Source organism: Hibiscus syriacus, unplaced genomic scaffold (assembly GCF_006381635.1).
Source record: "Hibiscus syriacus cultivar Baekdansim isolate YM2019G1 unplaced genomic scaffold, ASM638163v2 tig00110940_pilon, whole genome shotgun sequence".
Lineage (NCBI taxonomy): Eukaryota > Viridiplantae > Streptophyta > Magnoliopsida > Malvales > Malvaceae > Hibiscus > Hibiscus syriacus.
This window is the reverse complement of record NW_024062923.1, coordinates 2,782,899-2,808,166: the sequence shown is the minus strand read 5'-3', so window position 1 is coordinate 2,808,166 and position 25,268 is coordinate 2,782,899. Positions and strand designations below refer to the sequence as shown.

The following is a 25,268-nucleotide window of genomic DNA, read 5'->3' as shown; positions in this document are numbered from 1 at the left end:
ATCATCCCAATTAGGGATGGCCATGGGTCGGGTTGGGACGGGTTTTTAGTTCACCCAACCCGACCTGAGAACAAGGGAATCTCCACCCGAGACTCGATCCGTCCAAAATAAAGTTTCATCCGACCTGACCCGTCCCGAATATATGAATTAGAAACCTGACCCGACCCGATCCGAAATAATAAAAAAATTATTTTTATTTAATAAAAACTGTAACTTAATTGAAAAAATTATATATAGAGGGGTATTATTGTAATTATTCATAAATATATAAGGTAAAATTATATATTTTTTCGGGTCGGGTATTTTTCACCCTAAATCCGAACCCGACCCTAATATCACACTTAAAAAAACCTGATCCGATCCCGAATTGTTTTTAAAAAAAAAACCCGACCCGAACCTATTTTTTTAATAAAAAATCAGACCCGATCCCGATTTTTTTTAAAAAAATCCGACCCGAATACCAAAAAATTGATGAGGGTAGTATGGTCAAATTTCATATTCCCTCCTCCAAATGATTTTAATTTCATCATGTTATGGATGTAATTTACTTTCCCTCCCTTGATGGAATTAGATTCAAATTCCCCCTTTGAAAACTTGAACTAAACATGGGAAAATGGTGGAATTGGATTCCAATTCGCTTTAATTCCAAGATATTCCAGCGAACAACCAAACGTCACCTAAGATAATACACTACCTTAATAAATATAAAACTGTGAAATAAACAGAGATTTCTTTATTGCGTTTTTTATTCCCAAAGTTGTGTCATGAATAATCCGAATCAATTTGAGTTACACACCTAATTTTAGTAGGTATGTCTTCCAACGAGAATTTCTGTTGAAATTTTTTGTATACACAAAAATTCAAACTCAAAATCTGCTTAAGTAATATCAAGTCATTTACCATTTAAGCAACTCTTAAGAACATAAAATTTACTGTTTATCAAACAATTAACTAATTAATTTTAGTAATATATCAAATAATTTTATATAAAAAATAAAATTTGGTATTAAGAAAAAATGGAGATCTTAATTTTATATCAAATAGTTTCTTAAAAAATGAAAAAGCAATTATGAAAGCGTAAAAGAGAAAAGAAATCTAATAAAGGTAAGCTATTAAAGTTGAACTGTTTTAAACTTAGGCAGTGAAGTGTCGTGCAATAATGAAACAACAATCACTTCATATCATATCATTTAACATTTGATTTTAATTTTAATTTTCGTTTGATGAGTGAGATCGAAGCTTGTTATATTCGTAATTATCATTTTACATTTAAAAAAAAAATAATTTTCAGTTACCTCGGAGAATCTTTCCATTTTTTTAATACCATTTCGTTGCCTCCATGTTCTCTGTTCATGAGCTGCCTATAAAAATGTAGATCTTTTTTCAACGTTTTGACTTATTACAATCTCATGAAATTCAGATCTTTTGGAGACTACCCTTTTTTAATCAGGCTCTCAGATTCATGCCTCCGATGGCTAGGTTCTTAGCTTTCATCATATTACTGAGTTTTTTGGGTGGTTCTATTTCGGGTCAAAAACCGGATGTTGAGGCTCCATATAGGATCCACACTCTGTTCTCCGTGGAATGCCAGAACTACTTTGATTGGCAAACGGTTGGATTCATGCATAGCTTCAGGAAGGCCCGGCAACCCGGACCAGTGACCCGGTTACTCAGCTGTACGGAGGAGGAGAAAATGAATTATAAAGGGATGCATTTGGCTCCCACTCTTGAAGTCCCCTCTATGAGTAGACATCCAAAAACTGGTGACTGGTAAAAGTTTCTGCCTTTCATCCCATTTTTTAGCATATTTTTCTATTTGTTTAAGTTTGGGTTTTGACTTTTGATCACTCTTTCTTTTAATTGATGCTAACCAGGTGTTTGATATAAAGTCTTGAATTTTTAGGACATTTTGATGAATCAAATTAGGGATTGAAAGTTCTATTGTGTTGGATTAGCAGGTTTTTATTCTTATTTTTCTTACACTAATTGAAACAAAATATGTGTGGTGTATGAAATAATGTTGTTGTGAATCTTGTTTTCACATGTTTAAATCTTCAAGAATGATAAACATCTTCCAATGTTTCATGTTTACTTAACATTCCTTCTAGCATATACTGATTCCTTCTAGCATATACTGCTTCTGATTGAATTATGTCTTTGTATGGAGTAATGAGTTGATTGTGGATTCCATCGCTTTTCCGAATTTTCACTTGATTTGGCTCGAAGAAGCTTTTATACTATTTTCGGTTCGAGTCATGGAAGAACTTCCAGGCATAATAACAGACATTTTCTTCTTTTAAGTCTGCAGGTACCCTGCAATTAACAAGCCTGCTGGAGTTGTCTACTGGCTCGAACATAGTAAAGATGCACAGAATGTTGATTGGGTCATAATTTTGGATGCGGACATGATCCTCCGAGTTCCAATTATACCTTGGGAACTTGGCGCGGAGCGAGGCAGGCCTGTTGCTGCTTATTACGGGTATTAAACTTTTCATTTGTTTATGCTAACTAATCTGAAACAGAGGATTGTACTTGTGACACTGCTTCAACATTCATTTTTCTATGTTCTAAATTTAGATATTTGTAATTGTTTGGTATTTCAGGTACTTGATAGGATGTGATAATATTCTGGCGAAATTGCACACAAAGCACCCGGAACGTTGTGAAAAGGTTGGTGGGCTTTTAGCCATGCACATAGATGATCTTCGAGCTCTGGCACCTTTGTGGCTTTCCAAGACTGAAGAAGTACGTGAAGACCGAGCTCACTGGGCGACTAATATAACTGGTGACATCTATGGAACAGGCTGGATTAGTGAGATGTACGGTTACTCGTTTGGTGCAGCAGAAGTACGTTATTTTGATTCTTTTACCCCACATATTAAGAACAGAAAATTTCTCCGTCAGCTGTGCTGTTCGTGATATCTCTATATCCATCTTTGTTTATGGTTACGTTCTTTGTTTTTCAGGTTGGACTTAGGCATAAGATCAACGACGACTTGATGATCTACCCGGGATATACTCCACTACAGGGTGTTGAGCCCATTCTTCTACATTACGGCTTGCCATTTAGTGTGGGTAACTGGTCTTTTGATAAATTACAACACCATGAAGATGGTATTGTTTATGATTGCGGTCGACTCTTTTCAGAACCTCCTTATCCTCGAGAAGTATGTTAACCTCTAGAACACAAATGAATGAATCACTACAACGCCTGCTTAAGTGTTTGTTTTTATTTTCATGTAATGCATTTTTCTCTTACAATTATCTTTAATGCATCTACTACAACTTTCCTGTTATAATGGATATTTAGTATATCATTTCTTTATGCAGGTGAAAGCTATGGAATCGGATCTGAATAAAGACGTGGCTTATTTTTTAGTATAGAGTGTATTAATACTTTGAATGAGGGCCTTCTCTTACAACATGCCAGAAATGGATGCCCGAAGCCAAAGTGGTCAAATATCTAAGCTTTTTGAAAAGCAAAACTTTCGCAGAACTTACTCAGCCGAAGCTTCCTACTCCTCCCAGGGTACAAATTGAGGTGGCTGAGGAGCGAAAAGAAATAGATGAACCCACAAAACCATATCCGAAAATTCACACTCTATTTTCCACGGAATGCATTCCTTACTTTGATTGGCAGACTGTAGGACTTATGCACAGTTTTCACCTCAGTGGCCAGCCCGGAAATATCACACGTCTTCTCAGCTGTACAGATGAAGAGTTAAAGCATTATAAAGGCCATGACCTGGCACCTACTCATTATGTCCCTTCGATGAGCCTCCATCCACTCACGGGTGACTGGTAATTCTAGATCTATAGTTCTCTTAGCTTTTGAACTGACATTCGGCTTGATTCTATGATTATAAAATTGTTTAAGCCTTGAAAACTAGTGGGTGATTGGTTGGGGTTTATTAGTTTTGACATGTTTTGAGAACCAACCTGCTTCCTAAATCGAGTCATTGGTATAGCCATTTCGTTTAACGTATGACACTTTTTGTTGCTCGATCCATTTCAGGTATCCCGCAATTAATAAACCAGCTGCTGTTGTTCACTGGCTCAACCATGTAAATACTGATGCCGAGTACATTGTTATTCTTGATGCGGACATGATATTGAGAGGCCCAATTACACCGTGGGAGTTCAACTCAGCACGCGGTCGACCGGTTTCAACCCCTTATGAGTAAGTCGAGGGGAACAAGGATTGATGTCTATCTTCAACTTATTTCTGGATTACCCTTTGTGAATCTTATCTCTTCTGTCTGTTTTTGTATGAACCTGCTTTACTTATTTTATGGCTTTGCATGATAGGTACCTTATTGGCTGCGACAATGAGCTTGCAAAACTTCATACTCGCCATCCCGATGCTTGTGACAAAGTTGGAGGTGTTATAATCATGCATATTGATGATCTCCGGGAATTTGCTCTGCTATGGTTGCTTAAAACCGAGGAGGTCCGAGCTGACAGAGCTCATTATGCAACAAACATAACTGGAGATATATACGCATCTGGGTGGATCAGTCATGCATATTGATGATCTCCGGGAATTTGCTCTGCTATGGTTGCTTAAAACCGAGGAGGTCCGAGCTGACAGAGCTCATTATGCAACAAACATAACTGGAGATATATACGCATCTGGGTGGATCAGTGAAATGTATGGCTACTCATTCGGTGCAGCCGAGGTATCATTTTCAGTCAACTTCTAAGGAACTAATGATAACTCTTGATGTCAAATACATTCATTAGGTCACAAGATCATGGATTAAAGACGATAATATGCTGCTTGAGTTTAATTTTAATAGTATTGTCTTATCATGCAGTTGCAGTTACGGCATATTGTAAGTAGTGAGATATTAATATATCCGGGTTATTTTCCTCAACCCGGGGTGAAGTACAGAGTTTTCCACTATGGCTTGGAATTTAAAGTCGGGAATTGGAGCTTCAGTAAGGCAAACTGGAGAGACGCCGATATGGTAAACAGATGCTGGGCTACGTTTCCAGACCCACCTGATCCTTCAACACTAGAAAAAACCGATGAGGACTCACTTCAACGGGACCTGCTCAGTATCGAATGTGCAAAAACATTAAACGAAGCATTGCATCTGCATCACAAGAGAAGAAACTGCCCTGAACCTACTGCCTTATCTGATCCAAAATCGGATACAACAAATAATGTCACAAGTTCGAGGAAATTCGGTAGGTTTGCTGAGAACAACGAAATGAAAAGCGATCTGGAACTTGGAAATCATTATCGAGAATCATCTCTAACTAAAGTCCGGGATGGACTGTTTAGTACTTTAAGGTTCTGGATCATTCTTTTATGGGTGTTTTCCGGGGTAGGTTTTACATTAGTCATGTTGGTAGTGTTTTCCAGTTACAGAAGCAAGGGAACAACGAAAGGTAAAAGTAACAAAAACCGGAGAAGATCTTATACCGGATTCCTGAAAATGAACAATCGTGGTTGGCAAACCCGAAAATCTGATGCATCTTTGTAACACCCCGAGTGGTTTGTAGAGAAGAAGTATTACTTGAAATAGAGGTTTGAAGCAAGCCTTAGAGCAATAAAGAGTTGATAACATGAATCATGACAGTTGGAGATCAGAAGAACTATCTTATTACAGGAGGAAGCCAATACAAGGTTTCAATCGTTTTCTACCAGACAAGTCGGATCTTTGGTCGAAATTGTTCTTCTTGTTTACATAACATATAGACATGCAGTTTTTGTCTGAATTTTGTTCGGGAATTGTGATTTCAAGCTTGCCATGGAGTCTTAGGGCACTGTTGAAGTTTACTTATCCATAGTAATATTTTTCATCCAATGCATCATAAAATCATGAATGAATTTGTTCACTCTTGCTAGATGTTACTTCTTTTTGAAGGTGAACTTTTGTATATTTCAAATAGAAAAAGGGATTATTAATACGGAACTTTGAGTTTAAACTTACTAGATGTTGCTTCTTTTCTTCAACAATATGAGAATAGAGAAAAAGGTTTAAACTCTCTTATTAGTCTCTTTAGTATGCCTAAGTTATAAATTTAGTTCTTACACTCTAATTTAGTCGAACTAGTTTAAACTTTTAATTTTAGACCAAATGGTATAAAGATAATATGACTAAATTACAAAGATTAAATTTGATCAAATTGGAGAACAGAGTACTAAATCTACCATTTATGTAAAATACAAACATTTATAACAAAATTTGACTTAACATATTCAATGGTTCTTTTAAAATTTCAAAATACAAGAATCATAAATGACCAAATTAGAGTATACAGACTAAATCTGCAATTTGTTCATAGTACAAGGACTAATAACAGAATTTAACCCATAAAAAGATAATCAGCAAATGATAATATTGAACCTTAACATTACAATTAGGGGGAGTTTGGATGAGGGAATGTGAGATTCCCATGGGAATGAAATTCACATTCCCCCGTTTGATTAGCCCGGGAATTCCATTCCCGATAATGTAAGATTACCAATAGTGAATTTTTTGGAGTATATTACCGTGAATGTCATTACCTCCCTTTCCTTAGGTATTGTTAGATTACCGGCGTTTTGGACTAAAATGTCCTTAAATTTTTTTTTTAAATATTTTTCTTATGTCATTGAATAATAAAAATTCTACGAATGTTAAATTATAAATTTATTCTTAAACTATTTTAGATTTATAAAAAAAATCTATAATTAAAATTTTATATGAAGTTCATGAGTTAAAATAAAATTTTACCCTTTTATTAAACCTTTTTATATTTCCAATTTTGTAAAAAAAAAACTATATAAATTTTATGAATTTAATTTTTTTAAAGAATATATATAAATATTTTCTAATTTGTTAAAAAAACAAATATATAATAAGGACAATTTGGTCAAATATACATTTAAATAATATTTTATTCCTTTAACCAAACACGGTAATCTTACATTCCTGCTAAGTCAACCAAACACAACCCAGTAATCCTATTCTCTAGTAATCTTATATTCCCACTGATAATCTTACATTCCCACTAGTAATCTTATATTCTGTGAACCAAACACACCCTTAGAATATGCTGAAGTCCACCTTCCTGAAAGCTAGAGTATATCTGCTCTTGATGTATTCAAATTTGTACACGCTCGAAGAATGGTGGTTTTGATGGCAGATAGTAAGCAAAACGTGCAAGAATTCCCAACAATTAAACCCCCTAAAGTGGACATAGTTTTCGATGCTTCAACCACCGGTTGTTTAACTTGGAACATCTAAGCAAACCTAACATCCTTCACTTTGTGTTGTGGAAAAGCTTGGGAAAAAATATTGCCAAAAATCATGCTCCAAATTTAATCATCAGAATCAACCACAATCCAGACCAAACTTGAAAACATGTTGGGGTTCTTGTTCTGTATCCGAATTCAAAAAATTTCCCCAACGATATGGACGTTAAAACTTAAAAGATTTTCATGGAGTTCTTCGACAAGTGGGCCCCAGCATAAAAAAACAAGTCTTTTTTTAATTAAACATGGAAGCTCGTTGTTTTCATGACCCCACTTTAGATAATAAAATAAGATAAGAAAATCTCAACTTCACCTTTTTCATCTCCACTAGTGTTATTATCATTTGAATTTCAAATTTAAACGGTTTTTTTTTAAAGATTTCCCTTTTTTCAATAGTTTTGTGGAAGACACTGCATAGAATAATTGTTAAAGATTTGGGTCATTCGTGATTTGGAAATATCTGCAAAGACATGGGAGACTCAGCTTGTCTCATGCAACCATTTTCTTATACTGCAGGCATTCCCAATGATTCCAAGGAGGTCAGTTCCATTCATTATCATATAAAATTATGCTACCAATTCATTCAAAATCAGTTAAGATTCTTCCTTTAGATTTTACAGTGAAGCTTTCATGGACATTCCTTTAGATTTTTTCAACTTAAAGCTTCCAAATTTTAAAAAATGGCTTCTTTCTCGGTGTTTTTTTTTCAGGGAAACCCAGTTCTTGGACAGTCGATATCATTCGGGAAATTCATGTCGGAATCCTTGTCTTGGGAGAAATGGTCAACGTTTTCTCATAACAAATATGTTGAAGAAGCTGAGAGATATGCAAGGCCTGGTTCAGTGGCTCAAAAGAAAGCTTTCTTTGAAGCTCATTATAAGACCCTTGCTGCTAGGAAAGCAGCCGCCTTGCTTGAACAAGCCAAGAATAGTGCAGCCATTAATGCTACTGAAACTGAAGCTCAAGGACCAGAAACTGGCTCCATTTACGAATGTAAAGAGACTAATTCAGATTTTGTGAAGATTGAGAGCACAAATATGGGGGTAGCAGCTGCTGCAGTTGATGAACCCCAAATTCTTTTGGAGAATAATATGAAAAATCAATCTTTTGAAAAGAGTGGGGTTGTTTATAAGGCTGAAATTAGAGATGATAAAGAATTGGAGCTTAGTGAAGGAACCCAAATGGAGAACCCTCTCCTTAAGGTAAACAATTCTATGCCACTCTTTGTTTCCATATATTTTCGAACATGAGAATGAAGATAAACCTCTCTAAATACATGAAAAACTTAAGAATTATTGCTACTGTGATGCAGAATGGCAAAACAAATCAAGATGAATCTGAGGTAAGAAGCAAGATGAAACCTTCACATTCTTCTTCCTCAATGGTGTCAGCTAATGAATATAATAAGAATTGGAGCTCAGTGAAGGAACTCAAATGGAGAAACCTCTACTTAAGGTGAACAAGTTTATCTAAATCTCCAATTTTTTGTTTGTTTGTTTTGATTTCAAAATGTTCAATGTACTTGTCTTTACATCTATGTTGCTTTAGATCGATGTCGTTCTTGAAGTAACCATGTCTTTTTGAAACATTCGTGTGTCGATAGTTGAAGTGTATCAAGTACTTGAGTTTGAGTAACATAGATTTTATGTTGCTGCTGCTGTGATGCAGAATGGCAAAACAAATCTAGATGAATCTGAGGTAACAAGCAAGAGGAGACCTTCACATTCATCTTCAAAGGTGTCAGCTAATGCAAGGACATCCAAGGTGCCATCTTCACCTGCAATATTCAAAGCTCCACTTCGTCCCAACAATGGAAACAATCTCACTCCAATGGTCAAGAAGCCATCTGCAATTGACATATCTGAAAGAAAGAGACCAACACCAAAATCAAGCCACAAGTCTATCAACTTCAGCCCTGCAAAAGAACTCGGTAAATCAACTTCCACAATCATCAGGAAGATCGATGGCTCAAGAATTGGTTCGAGCTCCAAAGCATCTAAAGAATGTCCAACACCTTTAAGAACTCCAAACAAGGTTCTATTTTAGTTTACAATTTACTATTGTGTTCTAGTTCTAGTTTTCATGGTTGATCACCTGGGTTTTCATCTACTGAAGGCTTCTATAAGTGGAAAACTGCAACAATCCTCAACCACCCCTTGGTCCGAAAACCGAAGGTAACCCAATATAAAACTAAGCCAAGATTCTAGTTATTGAAAATAGGGAATGTTTAGAACATTTATCTTTAAAAATCCTTCACAGTGGTAGAACACCAGTTAACTCCTCAGCCAGTGTCAGCAAAACAGCTCGTGGGAAATGGAGCTTTCTTCCTACAGAGTAAGAAACCCTTTTTTTCTTTGATTACTGCAAATTCTTCGTAGTCAAATTAACTACCTATAAATGGTTCTTCAAAAGGGAGTTTGAAATCATAATGTTTTTGTTGCTTTTTTTGGCCAGTTGTTCAAGGATTTTGAGTGGCCGCAGAAACAAATCAGAGTCACCTGGTATATTTGCATCCTTCGGTTTGAGAACTGAAGAAAGAGCTGCTAGAAGAAAACAGGCAAGTCTCAATATAAACCATCTGCTTTACCTTTATTGTGTCATTTATATACGACGAATATGATGTGCTTCAATGAATTATATAAATTCATTAAGTTTACCATTTTATCTTTCAAAAAAAAAAAAGTTTACCATTTTCTCCTTCTTTTTCCAGAGGCTTGAAGAGAAATTCAATGTTACTCAGGAACAAAAAGTACAGCAGCAAACAACTCTCAAGGTTTTATTTTCTTCATAGGATCAAATGATGAAATCATCAAGTGGAGCATATCTGAGTTAACTGATATTGTTGCAGGAAAAAGCAGGGACGGAACTCAAGAAACTAGGACAAAGCTTTTGCTTCAAAGCAAGACCATTGCCAGATTTTTATAAAGAAGGAACACCCAAAGATCAGATTCAAAAGGTAAACAATTTATCTTGTTCAACTCGGTTCTATAATATCAATTCGTAGCTAAACTGTTCCTATTTACTTTCTGTTGTTCCTCTTCATAGGTTACATTGACAAAACCAGAACCACCTGCCCTAGGAAGAAAGTCCACTCCCAGCAAAGCAAACAATTTTGAAAGCAAAAATTCTCTTCCTCATCGGAAATCTTCAATTAAGAACAGTTGCTTCATGCGTGCCCCGGAAAAGAAAGACAGAATTTCAGCTCGTTCTCTTGCTTCACAAATGCGATGACTGCTCATGAGAATACATCATCAAATATCCAGCATGCATAAGGTTTTACAAGATTGTAAAATCTCGCATGTCAGTTGTATGAATCCCACAATACCACTAAATTCTATTGCAGGATGTCTAGAATCGGATGAAATGGAGAGGCTGTAAAGCAAGAAATCCCTTCCAAACAGCAAATTCATATTTGTATGCACCATTTCTTTCTGTAATTACTACTATTTAATTAATAACACATTGTCACAACCTTCATGTGCCTTAAAAATTTGATCAAGACTACATATATATTAATTATTGATAAAGAATTTTCTGAAATTTAAGGGCATTCAAAAACATGAAACAGGTTAAGGAAACTGGAGTATGTATCAAGTGAAAGGGAATTCATCTGTTAGACCTCATATAAGCAATAACACAGAAAATAGCTATAGATGATCAAATTTGGCATTATACCAAATGAAAAGAAAAAAAGGGTTCCAAGTACAGAATACAATTATTGGCATCATCAACATGAAACAAACTGCACAAGGAGTCCTCACAAAAAATAATCCAGATTAATTGGTTTAAATACACAACAAATTATTGTAAAGTATGAAACTTTAAGCACCACCAGTCAGCTGAAGCTGCTTGATGTGTTGGATCTGTTTTCCTGGATTCAGACCCTTGGGGCAAGCACGAGCGCAGTTCAATATTGTATGGCAACGGTAAAGCTTAAACTCGTCGTTTATGGCATCCAATCTCTCCTTTGTGTATTCGTCACGACTGTCACTTATCCATCTGCAAATGAGAGCAAATGGTTAAAAAGCTTTATAAACTCAACGTATCTAATAGTCCTTCACACCCAGGGTGAAAAACATGAAATTATATGAGAATTAAACATAATAACAAGGGAAGAAAATCAATAGACAAAAATCAGTTAGCAACCACTACGGGATTGTAATCAATATCCTTTAAGGCCTAAAACTTAATTAAGAAATCAAAAGTTAGCTTCTTTCCAATCAACCAATCAAATAAATACCAAAAACCAATCCACACAAAAATGATCATTATTATGATTACCTGTTTGCTTGAAGCAAAGCAGCAGGACCCAAATAAGATTCAGGATTCCACCAATAGCTTGGACAGCTCGTACTGCAACAAGCACACAAAATACACTCATACATGCCATCCAACTTCGCTCTATCCTTTTTAGACTGCGGAATCTCTTTCCCCCGCCGCAGGCGGTGGATTCTTCCTCTTCAACCAAGGCTCAATACTCGTGTACTGATTATAAAAGTTGGTCATATCAACCACCAGATCTTTTATCACAAACATATGCGGCAACGGCGTAACCGTCGTCTCCGACGCTCCAGATTCAATCTTGGTAAGGCAAGCTAAACCGTTACAGCCGTTGATGTTCATTGCACAAGAACCGCAAATCCCTTCACGGCAGGAGCGACGGAAAGTGAGCGTCGGATCCATCTCGTTCTTGATCTTGATTAATGCATCGAGCACCATGGGTCCGCATTCTTTTAAGTCGATTTTGAAGTCTTGTAGTTGGGGTTTCGAAGGGTTTTCCGGGTTCCATCGGTAAATTTGGAAGGTTTTCATGTTGGAAGGGCCGGTGGACTTCGGTTCCACCTGTTGAGCTTCCGCTTCGCTGGCGTAGGGACGGTCCAATACCATCCACGATGCCGGGGCTGCCGTAGAAACCTTCGAAGACGACACCCGCGACGTAATATTTATCGCTCGACGAATCAAACTGGTCGCCATTGTTAGAGGAAATGAAAAACCGTAAACGAAAAGCGCAGTGGCGGTTGAAAAATGAGTGTAAATTATGAGAATATTTTATTTTATATATTTATTAAATGACTGAAATGGGCTTTAAATAGAAAGAGGCAGCTGGGGGATAAAGAGGCGTATTTTGGGGACTTTCAGTTTTGGTAGCTGCAGTGCCGTGGATTGCATAGGTTTTTTAAAGTAAGTTTGATGACGTGGATGAATGTAGACCGTATTTAAGGTTGTACGTGGATTTGTCGTGGAGCATTCATTTCTTTCAGGGCGTGTGCTTAGCATGGCCCCACAAATAATAGTTATACACGTTGTTGATTACTGGAAAGTTTGAGGCAGATTTTGGGTTTCATTTTAATGTGATAAACAAAGGCCCAATCGGATCAACTAAGCCCTAATTATTATGAGAATTGTCTGGGCTTTTGGGATCCAAAGAATGTATAAACTTATTTAATAGGCTGAGAATTCAATCCAATGGACTGAACTTGTTTTATTAATTAAATTCAGTTTAATTTGATCATTCTAAAAAAATTTGGAGTTAGAAGTCAGTAGAATGATAAAATTACATTTCAACTCTTTTAAAAAAATTTAATTCAAATTCGATCTAAATGACATCTAATTTCGCTCTTGAATTAAACTATTTTAAGTTTCTTTTATTAGAATAAAATACATATTCTTCGATCAACAACTAGTTAGTCTATTGAGATGAACCACTAGACCCCTTAAGTAAAATCAGGGGTTCGAATCTTGGCATTTGTGAATGGAGCAAATTGAGTTGGGAAAGTCGCTCTTGTCTTTGCAGTATCCAATCCGAATTAGTAGATTGATAAAAATCGAATACTAGTAGTTATACAAAAAAAAAACATATTCATCGAACAAATTTTCAAATTCAGATTAAATTTACTAGTTTTATCATAAATTTAACTTTATGAACAAGAAAGATTTGTATATTTTACTTAAATTTATAGTCTTGAATAATAGGAATATGATTAAGGGGTATTTTAATTTCTAGATTGTGTTCAAGTCTAATGTCTTTAGATTTTGTAGAGAAGTTTGTTTGGGTGTTAATTGTTTATTATTCCTAGTTAATCAAGCTTTGGAAGGAAGATACCTATGTTGGATATTAAAAATCTCAATCTTACAACAACAAAAAAATTAATTATTTTGATTATTAATAAAATCATATATATACATATAATTGAATGATTGAGCTTTCAAATCACTCTTCATGAGCATAAAATCTTTATCTACAATATCATTGGGTTGGGAATGCATTTGCCCAAGTTGCCCTTTTTGGGGCATGCCTTGCTATTATTTCTTCACATGCTTCTACTTAATGATGAATATATGCTCCATCATATGATTTGCTCAAGGATTGTGCTATTTGTAATGTCCAACTATACCCTCCATTTATAGATAATTATATATATTATTGATGCTTTATTTTATTAAATAAAGAGAATATAATCTTAAATAAGAAAATATATATCGCAATGAGTTTTGCATGAATAGAATAGGGCAAATCAAAATTCAACCACCGTCCATGTTTGCCATGTCTTTTCCTTGCATACATGGGGTGTCATTATCAACTTGGATTAGAAATGGAGTAAACCATAAGAATTGAAACTCAATCATAATTGGACAGAATTTGAATACCTAATTGCATGAATTCAGTAACCCTTTAGTTTAGCAAGACAAACAAAATAATTAATGTTGTGTACATGCCTTGATCAACCTGCTTATTATCAGTTTTTGTGTTTAAAAATGGGAATCTCTATGTGCTCCCACATGGGTTGAGAGTTGAATGGCATATAAATAGCTAACCACCCATACATAAAAAGTAAACCCTCAAGACATCTCAAAAGACAAGACCCACCTAACCAAAATTAACCATAATAAATTATTGCATCTGAATAGTTAATTGTTACAATGATTAAAAGTTTCAAACTAGATGATTGCCTAAGTTATTTGTTACGACTAATAGAAAAGAGTAAAAGCAAAGAAAGCAAGATATGGACAATCTTTTATCATGATTTATGACACTTATTTAGTGTTGACCAACCAACCAAGTTTAGATTAATATAAAGTAATCAATTACACCCTCGTCAAATAATCTATTTTTAATATATAGATTAAAATACATTATATTTGAGTCAATTCAGATCAAGTATTTTTATCTAAACTTGAATCCGACTCGATCAAAATTTATTGAATTCTTTTATAGAAAAATTAGACATAATAAAATCAAATAGAATCAAAAACTTGTTGAACCTTAATAACCACGGATGTATTCTATTATCCCTAAAATCCAACCAAAAAATATTCCTAAAGTGCATGACTGAATAAGCAAAAATATTTAGCAGCCGACCTATGTTTTTCAATTATGTGTTAGGGGTTGGGCCGCCAATCAAGCAAGCGTGCATAGGCACCCACCACCCATGTGCCAGCTCTCCATCACTTTGATTCTATTATATAAACCCCATAACACTCTCTTCCCATCCATAGCTGCTATTAAAAGAAGAAGAAGAAAATGATGAAGTTGAAGTCTAAGAAGTTTTGCAGAGGCAGCTTTAAGTTCGGAAATGGAGGTGGCAACGTAAAAGGTGCTGAAAGGGTGTCGGGAATAATAATATTAGTGAAATCAAATGGGAACTTAGGCCCGGTGGGATGCTCGTTCAACGGCGAGAGACCGGTTCGAGCGTCGGACAAGGGATGATCGTCATTAGAGTATCAACCGTTCTCAATGTCATGATATCTCCGTCGAAGCACTTCCACTTTCGGTAAGCCTTTAATTTTTTTTTATAAAGTTCGAATCTCGGTACTTGTAAAAACATTCGTTAATCAAATTAGTGTTTGTTTTTTGGGCAGGGGAGTTGAAGATGATATTGTCATTGATGTCAGGTTTGGAGCCAAGAGAGCAAAGGCTATTGTTCAAAGGGAAAGAAAGGGGGGATGATGAATTTTACACATGGTTGGTGTTGGGGAGAAAGACAAAGTGGTTTTACTACAAGATCCAGCCATTAAAGAGATGAAGAAGCTTCATAGATTGAGATCAACAAACCAACAAATTCCCACTACTTATCACACCATTAGCGTATGACAGATCATATTATAAACTACATCTCTCTTGGATTAGGTTAGGGACTTGGTTGTATCCAGACTACATAGTTCAATTTCAACGTCCACCTCACTTAATTCAACTCAATTGAATTATAAAGATTTTATCTATCATCCGACTCGAACTTTACTAATTTAGACGATAATCTAATTTTGAATAGATGTATTATCGATTGAAAATGTATTATAAATAAAGAGGGAAAATATTTAAATGTGAATTATTAAGGGATAATAAAAAGTTGGCCATTGAGGAGTATATAGTTCAATTAAATGCTTAAGCCGAAAGTTAGGTCCGTCCAAGTGTCGAAATCATTACCAATACACCATTAAATAACAAGTGAAGGAAAAAGATTTCATATTTGAAAATCATTCCTAAGATGTACATTTGCATGCCCAAACACATACGGTCCCATTGACAGGTACTACATTCCTTCTGTTTTAAAACAATTTTGATTTATATATTGTATAGTTTTATAAATTTAATTTATAAGTGTATTTGATAAATTGTTGAAATTTTTTATTTTTATGGAAATAATCTGAGAAACTTGATTATGGTATATTCTATTTATTATAAAAAATAAAAATAAAATATTATAAATATTGATATTTGATTAAATTATAAAATTTAGAAATAATTAAGGGTTAATTTAGGATTAAATATAAAGTTTTAGGATTAAACTGAATAAAAAAATTTAAGAGACTTCACATATTATTTACCTTTTCACATATTATTTATATGACATAATTTTATTCAGTTAGGGTTATTGTATTTGTAAAGCTCTCTCTCTCTATATATATAAAGTTTTAGAGTTTTATATATTATTGTATAATGTTTTATAATTTACCGTTGATTATAATGATTTTCCTTTTTGAATGGACGAATACAAGTCGACAGCATTTGGATGTTTCAGTTTCGTACTTTGCATCGAGTCAAATTACTCCAATTAGAACATAAAGCTATAAATTTAAAGACGACGATCGGTTACTTGCTTCTATCAGTATGACGTTGATGACTACCAAATTAGCCAATTTCTTGATATAAGATATTAGTTCTTATTAAATTCAGGTTTATAGATATTCATGAAATCATACCTTTTTCATCTTTAAAATTAAATCTTTTGTTTTCATGGCAGATTAGGAATTGAGAAGAAAATGATGTTTTTGAGTTGACAGAAGATAGAGAGCACAACATACCCGTGTAACTAATTTTCGTCCACATATTATATATATATATACATATATTTATATATTATAGTTGCAAACGGTTTTGAAAATATATATATATAGTTTTTTTAAAAAGCATTTTGAATGAAATGAATATAGTATAGTTTTTAAAACACTTATGAAAACTATATGATATAGTTTTTAAATTTTAGAAAAAAAAAATATAATATATGGTTTTTAAATCATTTTGAAAACTTATATATAGTTTTAAAGCATTTTTGAAAACTTATATAATATATAATTTTAAAACATTTTTGAAAATTATATAGTTTTTTTAAAAAATTTGAAAATTTATATAGTATATAGTTTAAAAAGAAACAGTTTAAAAAAATGTATATTATATAGTTTTATTATATATTATTTATTATTATTATTATTATTATTTTATTTCTTATTTTATTTTGTTTTCCCGTTTCCAGGTCCAATAACAGTCCAAGCAGTCCAAGAGTTGAGCCTGAACCAGCTCAAAGGTCCAACCAAACGGGCCTGAACTAGCCCATCAAGGGATAGGGTTTTCGGTCTCAGTCAGCGCCGCAGGGGAGGTTACACAGTCAAAGGGAGAACGCCGGCCGAGAGACTGACCCATCCCGGGATGATCGGCCAACCACGAACAAAACGACGTGAGGCCCGAAACATACGGGAACACCCCTATCATCGGAAACAGTTCCCATCGGGCTGTAATAGACACGGGGAACCATCGCAGGGAGAACAACAGTACACAGAGAGCTATCACAAATAAACCAACGAGAATCACAAAGCCAAACAACACAGGATCATCGGAAAAAAAAGGACAGTAAACCACGGACACCACAACCATACAAAAAACGACCACAAAATATCAGGTAAAAACCAAAAATAGTCGAGTAAATAGCGAAGCACAAGAGCCTCCGGGAAGCCGAGAAGTCGCTGTCGAAGGTAAAATCATATCTTTGGGTGTAGATCTACGCGTTTTGGGGCTACTTTGTGGAATTTTGGCTCCGGTTTTAGGTTTACGGGGTGGAGATGAGTGTTTTGAGTGATTCGGGTTTTAAAAGTCACCGCTCGCGGTGGCTGACAGCGACGGTTGGCGGCGTCAGACGGTGGTCGGCGAGGGTCGACCACCCTCCGGACAGGGAGATGTAGAGAGAGACGAGAGCTTTCTCATATTTTAGAGAGGAAGGGAATGAAGAAATGAAGAATGGTTTAGTTTTTGGGCCTAATTTTGGCCATTTATACCATGCATAAACGCAGCGTTTTGGGGGGACTTGGGCTGTAATTCGAGTTTGGATAATCCACCAAGGGGCCCTTTGGATTTTGTACATTTCCATCATGGTCATTAATGCTGATTTATTTATTTTCATTTTGATCTCATAATTTTACAAAGGTTGCGATTTAGTCACTACCTTTGCGAGTTTGGTATTTTAGGTGATGTTTGAATTTTACCTTCTAATTTTTTTCCTTTCTTTTTAGTCACTATTTAATTATCATTTAGTTTAATTCCTCCATACTCCTTGGTTAATTCATTCTATTTTTATCCCTCTTTCACGGTTTTTAGTTTAAATTTTTTATTCTCATTTTTATTTTTCTAACCCTTTTACCTTTTTTATTTTTTATTCATTTTGTTTTCTTTTATTATTATTTTATTTACTTTTGTATATTATTATTTATTTATTATTTTTTACTAACTTTTAATTATATCTGTTACCTATTTTATTTTAGTATTTTCTTGTATTTATTTTCATTTTGTCCTCTAATATTTTTTTTGACATTTCAGTTGAACTTTCAATCGATCAAAGGTAAATAATTATAATCGAATACCTTTTAATTTTAATTTTAATTTTAATTTTCGCAACTAAGAATACCGATAAATTAATTGGTACCGAAAGGGCAGTTCAAGGGTGCTAATTCTTCCTTGACCGTAACCGACTCCCGAGCCCGACACGTTTCTGGTACAACGCAGATCAGGTAAGATGGTGTTCGACCCACCTAAATTCATTTTGAAGTGGTTGGTGGCGACTCCAATTCGTTTAATCCAAGTCGAAGCCCGATTCCGGGCCCAACCGAAAGGCGGTTCCGACAGCTTGGCGACTCCGCTGGGGACAGGTAAGTGAGTCAGGCCGAAATTAATTTTCGGTTGTCTTTTTTAGCGAAAGTTATAAATTTAAATTTATTTATTCGATTCTAATTATTTACCTTTAATTATTTTTCAAGTAAATAGTTGTACTGACGTTTTTCTAATGATTTTAGATTTTTCAAAATTATCATCTCTAGATCTATACCCGAGCTCTGAACCTTTTAAGTGGGGGTGAAAGCGATGCCTTCGTGTGAATTTATTCACCGGATGGGCCTAGCAAGTAACCTTCGGGATTCATATACCTTATGCCTTCGTGTGAATTTATTATCCGTATGGCATAAGGGAATGTTTCCTCTCGAGTTTAACTTAGTCCACATAAGCTTGTAATAGGCTTAGGACTAAGGGTCTGGCAAGCCCATGGGGGCACCGACGAGGAGAACTCGAGTACCTTTTTTTAGAACCTAAATCGGGAGAGTACAGGAATTAGAGCCCACCCCAAAACCTCATTCCAAACCCTAGGCTATTTTGTTTCCTGCTTTATTTTCTGTTCAAAGCATGCGAACTAGACAAATATGCTGTTAGGATTTGTTTGAAATTAGCATGCGGGATAGAAATCATGTCCGGGTAGGAATATTAAGCATGTTCGGGTAGATATCATGTGGGGTAGGACTTTTATTTTTCATGATTATTTTTTATTATTTTTACCTCACTAACTCTTTTTTCTCTCTCTTTCATTTTATTTTCATCACTTGCATCATTTAAAAGAGATGTTGATCCACCAAAAGCGTGTTTGCTAAACATGAATAATTGTATTAATGGACAAAGGGGTTGTAATACAAAAGATGAAAATGCAGAGGACAGTCTACAAGGAGACTATGTGTCACATTTAATCCAGAAGACGTGATGCCCGCAATTGAAGAGTATATCACTATACTGCATTATAAAGGACTCAATGAACCAGGTCTACATCAACCACAATGAAAGTCTATATTTGAAGAACTGACTGGCAGAAGTTGCAGGGACAAGATGAAGGCCACTGATCTTAGGAGTCATTTCAAAGATGACAATGGCAAAATGATAACTAAAATTAGAGACAATTGCTAACGAATTCAAGAAACAGACAAATGGACTTCACATAGTTCCTATCAATTAAGGGCTCCAATGACGTATTCGTTGGGAACAGGCTCAACAAAAGATAAATTGTGGAGGTGCAGTCATTCGAGATTTTTTTTTTTGGGGCAAACAACTCGTCATTTGCACGGTTCATCCAGAGAAGCCAGAGCGGTTTGATAGGTTATTCAACCGGTGACGGATGAAGGCGGAAGACTAGTCAACATGTCAGAAGTTGTCAGAATATTTTTTGTCTCTTAAAAGATAAAACACTTTTTTCCCTAATAAGAATTATTTCTAATAACAGACACATTTTTGGATTAATGCCTCGAACATTGCATGCATTATGCATCTAGATATATTTTGCATTTTTTATTTTCTTTACATTCACATTAACTAACATATGCATGTCTCATCAAAAGGGAACACATATTGGATACACCACCTCAAGCATTGGACACACCCCATCCGCATAACACCCGCCTGAAAAAGAAGAAGATAGAAGCAATAATCGAGAAAATAGAGGAGAACTTGGCCAAATTACAGAAAGAGCTAGAAGACAAGATAAACCAGAGCAGTCGAAATACTCTGGAAACAATCACAAAGAACCAAGAGTCCTTGGTTGATCAGAACGTTGCTAAGTTAGTTGGCCTACAACATACCAGTGCGCCTAGGTCAGGTTCACCGGAAGGGGTAACTATACAACCTACCCCACAAGTAGTTGTCTCACCTGAAATCTTACCAGAACTTCGAGTGTACTCATCTGCTGCAAAAGCGAAGCCCTCGTCTTCTGTATTTAACCCTAAGAATAATCCGAGTTATTACCATGTACTAGATTTGGACGAAGAGGACAAAGCAATGAAAATGAAGGAAAAAATCAAATAATTGGGGGACCAAATGAAGGTAGTCAAAGGAGACCATGACTACCATGAAATCGATGTCGTGGAACTCAATCTAGTCCCGAACTTGGTTCTTCCTCCGAAATTTAAGTCCCCGAAATTCAAGAAGTTTGACGGGAATAGTTATCCATCTGCTCACATCACCATGTTCTGCCGAAAGATGACAGGATATGGAGGAAACAACCAACTCCTAATCCACTGCTTCTAGGAGAGTCTGTCGGGCTCAGCCATTCGGTGGCACAACCAGTTAAGCCGATCAAATATCAAGGCCTGAAAGGACCTGGCCAAGTCATTTATGGAATAATACAAGTATATCAATGACATAAGGCCAGATCGAGTTATGCTACAAAGCATGGAAAAGAAGCATAACGAGAGTTTCAGGCAATACGCACAAAAATAGAGGGATTTGACTGTGCAAGTTCATCCACCGTTGGATGAAAAGGAAACCCGAAAGCTCTTCGTGCAGACTCTGAAGGCTCCATACTTCGGGCACCTGTTTGCGATCACATCAGGAAGCTTTTCAGACTTGGTTATGGCCGGAGAAATGATTGAGTCGATCGTAAAGCAAGGCAAAATTAAGGTTGGGGAGGCCAGTAGAAAACCTCCTATGCGAGAACGGGATAGAGAGATTAACAACATCAACCATGCCAGTAAAGGTGTTACGATCTCCAAACCGAAATCTACTACAGCTGTACCGTCAGGTACTTCTAAACAAGATTCCAGAGAACCAAGGGGGGAAAGGAAACATTTCGACCCTATTCCCATTACCTATAAGGAGCTTTACCATCAACTTCTTGACACCCATGTAGTGTCACCATACCTGGTGGAACCCATGAAGCCCCCATACCCCAAGTGATATGATGAGAATGCACATTGTGAATATCACGACGGTGTCCCAGGGCACACAATTGAGAACTGTTATGCATTCAAAAGAGTCGTACATAAGATGCGTAACCAGAACTGGATCGACTTTAACAACTTGGGGGCATCCAAGTGAGGAAGATCATTTCATCATTTGAGGCATTCTGTTTGAACTTGTTTTTTTTTTCATTTTTTCTCAAGTTTTTGTAAGAACATTTGAATAAATTTTTTGTTACTTTAAAGATGTTAAGCAATGAATCATATTTGCAAATTTGCAATTCTTTGAATATCATTTGAATTAAGAGACTCTGTAAATGGTTCAAGGTTACGAGTATTTTACAAAGTAACATGATTTAAAACAATGACCTTGACCTTACCCAGAATATACCCTCAAACACCGTACCCTACTCTTGCAATTAACCAATATAACATTTTCCTTTCATAAGGTGCGGACAACATGGGGCATCCTTTTGAATATGAGATTACTATACTTTTTATTTAAGACGTTCAGTGATGATAACGATCTTCACATGTGAAATAGTCAAGTAGGCGAATCTAGTTTAGGTCAGTTGCTTGAAAATTGAACTCTAAAGATGAAATTTTGATTTTCAATAACACCTAGACTATAACAGGTTCTTCTTGACAATCTTAAGAAATTAAATCTGCAAAGCTGAGCTATTCCACTAAGGCAATTGGTTATAGAGGAAACTCGAAAGCCCTGACTTTATGAATAGGTTGTGTTCAAACCATGACATTGCTCGGACAGTTGGCAACTCGGTGTTTGCTCCACTGCTATTGTCAGACTGAAGACTTTGTGATGAGATGAACCATTCAGTTAACCTGATAAAAGTGATTATAATATTAAGCTTTCCCTATTAAGCAATTGGTTAAACGCCTTGTCTTTATGGATTTGGCTAGCCAGATAATGGCAAATTAAATCAAATTTATCTAAATAAGAATTTTTCGATAATGATGGAATAAGGGAGTTAAGAACACCTATTATAGTCAAATACACACGAGCACTCAAGAATTTCATTTTTAGACCGATATTTCTACACTACCTTTGTTAGAGAAGCTTACAAAACTTGAACAAATGGAAGGTTTTAGAGAACCGAAATAAAAGGTCTAGTAACGCTAGTTGCGTCATTTTGTCCGCACCCAATTGAAATGCCAAGGCATATTGCGATATTTAAAAAAAATGAAATTTTTGGGTTACCAAAACCTTAGAAAAGAGGCCAACCTAAAGCCAACTCATCTATTTGAACATTTGTCAAAGAACTGTAACTCTGAAAGCATTAAAAGAGCTCTTGATTCCTTTGATATTCTTTGAACTCACGTTTACAATTTGATTCAGTTGCAAACAATATTTTACAACATTTTTATCATTTTCCCTCCTAAAACAAGAAAAAAGAGATAAACATTTTCAAACAGAACAGTCTTGGAAATGAAAGGTCTGTAAAGCCCAAGCTTGAAAAGATGATGGGGCACGATCGATTCCATGGACTAGATTGGCAGACAAAGCACGAGACTACATCCAGGAGATAACACATAATTTATTCATGTTACATACATCTTAGACATACCTAGGTGCATCATATTCTTCATTTTAGCATACATGATTTTTGCAGCTTTTAGAATCAAGTTTCGACTTCAGGATGAAGGATACTCGATTCGTAGGTGTCTTTAAAGAGCGATGGTGGTTGCTTAACTCAGCAGTGAGAAGCTACACCTCAATCAACTTGACATATCTACATATCTCAGAATCAATTTCAGATTGGTTCGAGAACCAATTCAGATCAAATCCAGTTTAGCTCAACTCAACAAAGAGCAGCATGTTCCAGTTAACACTTTCAAGCCAGATTTCAATTCTATGACGGAAGATTTCCAGCGGACAGAATTTATCAGTGAACTTTCCCGTGAAGATGAGTCATCCAAAAAATCATATTACTTGGTTCAGACCAGCTTAGAGGAACCACATGAAGAACTATGACCGGCTTAGACCTGTGAAGGGAACCCATTTTTTTAAGACAACATTTACAATATAGGTCAAGACAAGAAGGGCTATTTGCCAACCAAAGACCTTCGAGTTCGATTACGCTCAGCTCCAAGGCACATCATTTGCAGCATAGCTTAAGTCGAGAAGGGCTATCTGCCAAAGACCCCCGAGTTTGATTACACTCAGCTTCGAGGGCATATCATTTACAGCATAACTCAAGGCTAGAAGGGTTATCTGTCACCAAAGACCTTCGAGTTCGACTACGCTCAGCTCCCAAGCATATCATTTGCAGTACAACTTAAGTCTATAAGGGTTGTCTGCCAACAAAAAACCTTTGAGTTCGACTACGCTCGGCTCAATGGCACATCATTTGCAGCATAGCTTAAGTTGAAAAGGGCTATCTACCAAAGACCCCCGAGTTTGATTACACTCAGCTTCGAGGGCATATCATTTACAACATAACTCAAGGCTAGAAGGGTTATATGTCACCAAAGACCTTTGAGTTCGACTACGCTCAGCTCCCAGGCATATCATTTGTAGCACAACTTAAGTCTAGAAGGGTTGTCTGCCAACAAAAGACCTTTGAGTTCGACTACGCTCAGCTCAACGACACATCATTTGCAACATAGCTTAAGTCGATAAGGGCTATCTGCCAAAGACCCCCGAGTTCGATTACACTCAGCTTCGAGGGCATATCATTTACAGCATAACTCAAGGCTAGAAGGGTTATCTGTCACCAAAGACCTTTGAGTTTGACTACGCTCAGCTCAACGACATATCATTTACAACATAACTTAAGTTGAGAAAGGTTATCTGATAACCAAAGACCTTCGAGTTCGACTACGCTCAGCTCCAAGGCACATCATCTGTAGCATAGCTTAAGTCGAGAAGAGCTATCTGCCAATCGAATACCTTCTAGTTTGATTACACTCAGCTCAGAGGCAAACCAAATTTACATAATAGCTCAAGGCAAGAAGGGATATTATTCAATAAATTGTCGAGTTCGATTCCATTCAGCTTGATGACGCCTCAATCACACTTATGTCTGGTTGCAATCAAGGTTTTAAGTCGAGAAGAAAACCTGGGTTAACCGTGCCGTAGTGACAAAAAACCACTTTCCGACAGCATAGCTTAAGTCGAGGAAAGCCATCTGTCGACGAGTTGGATTTCATTTAGAATGAAGGCCTATCAACCACACGGTGGAGTCAAGGAATTACTTTCCAATTGAATTTTTAACTATGGTCTTTGAACCGAGAAGAAGACTGAGGTTGACTACAATTGGGCAACGAAAAGTCGCATCCCGATTTAAATCTCGAACTGCGGCTTCAATTCTATAACATTTCGAGATGGACTCGACTTCACGACGGAGGAGCCATCCGCAACTCCATTCGACAGGGGGTTATTCTTTCAGAGTCAATTTTCAACTTCACTGAACGAAAATTTGTGTCTTTTTGTCTTTGTCCCATTCCACGAACAGAACAACGTGAGGCCCAAAACATACGGGAACACCCTTATATCATCGGAAATAGTCCCTATCGAGGATGTATAAATAGACACGGGGCAACCATCGCAGAGGGAGAACGATCAACAGTACACAGAGAGTCATCACAAACAACCAACGTCGAGAATCACAAAGCCAAACAACACAGGATATCGAAAAAAACCAAAAACGACAGTAAACCACGAGACACCACAACCATATGAAAAACGACCACAAAAATATCAGGTAAAAAACCAAAAACAGTCGAGTAAATAGCGAAGCACAAA

The 25,268-nt window shown here is 36.0% G+C and overlaps 4 pseudogenes; 3 read left to right on the top strand and 1 right to left on the bottom strand.

Moving 5' to 3' along the window:
* Positions 1-1,290: 1,290 nt before the first annotated feature.
* LOC120147648 lies at positions 1,291-5,527 on the top strand (annotated as a pseudogene).
* A 2,008-nt stretch (positions 5,528-7,535) lies between these two features.
* Positions 7,536-10,521, top strand: LOC120147518 (annotated as a pseudogene).
* On the bottom strand, positions 10,137-12,317 carry LOC120147647 (annotated as a pseudogene).
* Positions 12,318-14,752: 2,435 nt separating this feature from the next.
* Positions 14,753-15,469, top strand: LOC120147582 (annotated as a pseudogene).
* Positions 15,470-25,268: the final 9,799 nt, after the last annotated feature.